Source organism: Montipora foliosa, chromosome 5, assembly GCF_036669935.1.
Source record: "Montipora foliosa isolate CH-2021 chromosome 5, ASM3666993v2, whole genome shotgun sequence".
NCBI lineage: Eukaryota > Metazoa > Cnidaria > Anthozoa > Scleractinia > Acroporidae > Montipora > Montipora foliosa.
The window spans coordinates 20,448,922-20,453,877 of record NC_090873.1 but is presented as its reverse complement, the minus strand read 5'-3'; positions in this window follow the sequence as shown (position 1 = coordinate 20,453,877).

Sequence of the window (4,956 nt, the reverse complement as noted above, 5' to 3'; positions counted from 1 at the left end):
GTCTTATAACAGGTAGCTTTTTTATTGTTAAATAAAAAATTAATTTTGTTCATTTTATTATAACTTTTGTCCTTGCAATGTGGTGTCACATGCATCAATGTTATCACGATTTTGCTCAAACAGCTTTTAGAATCAGTACAGCTAATGTGTAAATTTCCTGTTTGCTTACATTGATTTTCCTTCTCTTAACTCATAGTGATTGTGCATGTTGTTCCTATTGCACACAGCTACACTGTGTACATGACACCTTCACGTGGATTTAAGTGTGTACCCACGTTTGGTGGGTCGTTAAGTATTCATACATTCATGCTATTGTTTAGACTCATTGCCGATTCATCGGTGTTCACATTGGATTTCACTGGGGAATGCAAGACCGCTATAGAAATTGGAAGGCCCTTTGACAAAATGTGTGACAATTTTCTTTCGTTTATCATTGAAGAATGAGCAATAGCTTTAATATTAATCACTTCTCTTCTCTAACTGATCTACAGCTTCGGTTTTTTCGCCAACAGTGAAATCCATGACGATCGATCTTAAATCAAGTAAATAGTCTTTATGCGGGCTTTTTATATCCTGTTTTGACAGTTTGAATAATAAAGTTAGGCTATTTTGCCACAAAAAATGGCATTCAAATCGCGCGGTCAAAATACCACGTGACAATAGCTTGTGATGTAATGTTGGGTGCAAAGAAACAAACAAGCCAACATGGATGACTGCAGGAAAGCAAAAAGTAGAGGAGGGCGATATTGCGTTGCCGGCACTCCTAACGGTCAGAGCTGCATGAACAGGTATCAAAGAGGAACGCGTAAGCATCAGTTTTCATCGTATCAAACTCTAAGGGCCAAATGGGTGAAGTTTGTTCGAAGACACCGACCAGACTTAAAAGATCCTACCTCGAAGTACGAGTCACTCTGCGAAGCTCACTTTGAAGATTCTTGCTACGAGCATAACTGCTTGGTCCTCAATAGCATCAAGCAAAGTAGGGGAACGAGGAGGAGGTCATACCTAAAAAGAAACGCTGTACCTACGAGGGATACCCTTATCCCTTCAGGACCACAGATACCCAATGACCGACAAAAAAGACAGGTAATTTTATTGCATATCATGAGAAGTCAGGCAACACGTACGTGCAAAAAAAAAACGTCCGCTCTATTTCACCGTCCCATTTTACCGTGTCGACAAATGTTAACTTTCCTTGATCTTAATTCTCGTTGGAAAAAGAAACTAGCTTTTTTCCTTACATGTACTATGAAATTCCAACCACAACATGAAGTGAACTTTCGATTGATTAACTCCCGAACTGACAGAAGGATGCGAGAAATCCGAGCGCTTGAAATGGTTTATTCTGTTTTTAATATTCCTTTTTTTCTGGCAGAGTAACATGTGCATATAAATAACAAACCTACACAAGAGAAGTTCTCTTGACCTACATGTGTCTTATGTAATATTGTTTTGTTTTTCTCGTCACGTCAAATTTTTCCATGGCATTCACTGTTTTGTGTAACCTCGTGTTTCACTAACAAATTAACCTTTAAAAATGAATGATTCCAAGAAACAGGGGAACAATAGCTTACGATTTAACGTTACAACATTTCAGTTAAAGTGCGATGCCCTCTCTGAGGTGAACATCCCTAAGAAGAAAAAAAGGATTTCACAAGAAGCACCTGATGTGAGCGTCTCTACTGGAGGACTCGATGCGACTGCATCCGCTGTTGGTAATGCCATTGATACAGGAAATCCATCTGCTACTGGTGAAGTACTCAATGTGAATCTATCAACCCCTTATGAAACCGCCGATTTCAGAAACTTATCAAAAAGCAATGAGGTCCTTTCCTTGTCAGAAACACCACTTGGTAGGCCAGATCTTCTGCTGAGCTGTAAAGGTTGTAGCTACAAAAGTAAGTGGCAAAACTTGCAGAAAGCCAACAAAAGGTTGAAGAAGAAAGTCACAAGTTTGAAGGACAGCATAAAGGAACTTGAAATTGTGAGTGAACCTATTCTAGGTGCCTATGTTGTGCTTCAAAATTTTCCCGGTTGAAATTTTTTTAAACCAGTTCAATTTACGTTCCCTTTGTTTCAGATCATGATAATTGAAAATTAGACAAAGAAAAATTAAAATTTGAAAAATTTTAAGGATGGTGCCTAATTGGGGGTAACCACGCATAATTTAGAGATAATTGAGCCTCAATTTAAAAAAGAACGCCATATACATTGCTTTGTATTTTAGAGCTTTATACAAATATTATTCATGAATTATCTTTGAAAAATTCGTGTTTACCCTCAATTTCCTTTTTGGAATTCAATAATAGTTGGGAAGATCTACCTTTCCCGCATAATCATAAATCGGGACAAAAATACCTTTAGTAGGCACTGTCCTTAAACCACGAAAATTTTGAACCACAACACACACATTTGTTTTGAGGTGTTACAGTACTGTGCAAAAGTAATGAGAGCGAATTTCGACGAATTTCGAGACATTTCGCCACTTTTTGACGAAAACTAGCGATTTTGGAACGAAACGAAATATTGCCGAACTTTCGACGAATTTTCGAAAGCGCCATTGTCTTGACACTTTCGAAAATTCGAACTACAATTCACGAAGATTCGCGAAATTTCGGAGAATGTTCGAAGCGTGTTTCGAAGTTTTGAAGAGTGCAGCGAATTTTCGAGGCTGAGGTAAGTACATTGTACAGTGTAAGAAGGCTTTTGCTTCATTCGATCAACCCTTGGCTTAAACAATTCTATTTGAAAATGCAATGTAAACCTTAAATAAACCAGATGATGAATCAAGATTTGTTTCTTAGGGGGTGTTTACATGACACCGGTACGAGTTTCATTCTGGTACGAGTTGTCAATTTCATACCGCGTTTACATGGACGACACAAATATTGACACAGGGATGACCAAAACAATAACGGCGTCGAATATTTAGAAATACAACGCATGCGTCAATAGTCCCAGTCCACCACGACTTGATGACTCGTACTGGAATGGGAGTCAATGTAGCGTTTACATGATACTGGTATAACTTTTCATACCGTTATGAGAATTTCGATCCGGTACAACTACCGGTATGAGTTGTACTGGTATGAGATTTTTCACCGGTATCATGTACACAAATGCAGAGCGATAAGTAAGAACCGGGATGAATTCGTACCAGAATGAAACTTGTACCGGTATCATGTAAACACGCCCTTACATTTACTTAGTTTTACAGTACATGAGGAGCCTCATAGAGATTTTTTTGTACGCTGTTGGAAGCCTTGGTTGCTACGGACGCTTTACTAATCTTCTTTTATTAATTTAAAAATGAGTGAAAGGTAATTAACAAAAGGTGCATCATGTACGTTTCCGACTCCCGCAGTGTGCAATACGTGCTGACGTTCCAAAGGCAGTCCAAATCGTGAAGTTCTGAGACACTGTCTGTATTTAGCATGCTATCAGATTTTAAAATTGAGATTTTTTAGAAATAGGAGTCGAAACAGATTTTTAATTAACGTTGATTTTCAGTATTAATCAGTAATGCACCCATTTTGGACCAATTTCGAATTCTCCAACTGTATTAGGTAGCTACAAGTCAAAACCATATCCAATAGATTTGTTCTTCAGTCATTTAATAACAGCCATTTCGGATTCCCCCTATTTCGAACTATTCTTGATTTCCTTTGAGAGTTCGAAATAGCGTGTTATAACTGTATTTCCTTTTTTAAAAAAGCTATCTCCTGTAGTATGGTGGTCCGCATTGTTAACATTTGCACCGGGACTTGTTCTTCCGACTCCCCAGTAAACGAAGTGTCAAACAACAAACACGCAGTGCATGTATTTGGCGCCCGGGATTTGTAACTCTCTTTGATTTCATTTCTCGCGTGCTCGCAAAAGTTTCGCAGCAGCAATTAACAACTCTCTTTCATTTGTGTGCGATAGTAAAACGCGTGTATCTCTCAGCAACGATGAACAACTCTCTTATCATTTGCGGCGCCTTAGCAAAAGACAGGGTTACTTTAGATATTTCATCGCGTATATCGGAGCCAGCAGCATTAAACACTCATATGTTCTGATCTCTAGATCTGCACAAATTCCCCGTAAGTTAATGGCGCGAGAACAATAGACATTCTGCACAATGAACATCCTGTGAAAATATGCATTTCTTTAGAAACGTGAGTGACGAATTACGCATGCATACCATCATCTGAAGGTGTCATAGGTTTCAAGTTAACATGCGGTAAAAATTACTCAGCAGTCACGGTCAGCAGTTGTTTAGCGATGGACACTGCAGACACTGGAAAACGGAAAAAACGAATAGTTAGATCGCGGGAACATACGACTGAAGAGAAATGGAAAAACCGAAGAGAGTGGAGAAAGAGAAAGCGCGAGGCCAGGAAGGCAAAGGTTAAATCATCTGCGACTCAAGGAGATCATGTGATTCCAAATGACAACGAGGAAACTCCTGTAGTCGATCAAGCGAAGGCAGCTTCATCGTCTCGAATTGAACCAAATCGAAGCAGTTCACCCGTGGTCAACAAGGAACTGAATAATACGAAAAACGTTCCAGGAAAAACGGAAGCCTGGCACTCGAGAAGTGCGTTGATGCTGCACCTGGCTCAAGCCGGAAAGTCTCAGAGAAAATCGTTGAGGAGTATCTCTCAATTCAAACGACCCGAAATTCCACACACTTCACACAAGGCTGACAAGGACATAGCTGAGCCGGTCTCCAGTCACGTTCAAACACAACAGCTATTGCCTAGTCTGTCAAGGCCCACAAAGCTTGTTGTGAAGGAGAGGAAATTAGAACTAAAAGAATTAAATCTTGAACATATCGATTATCTGAATCAAGAAAGTATTGGCAGTGGAAGCTACGGTCAGTGCTATCATGCCCGTTACAGGGGAATTGACGTAGTCGTAGAGAAGATGATTTACAGCGATACTGCAGAGGACAAGCTGAGGGCAAAAAGGGAT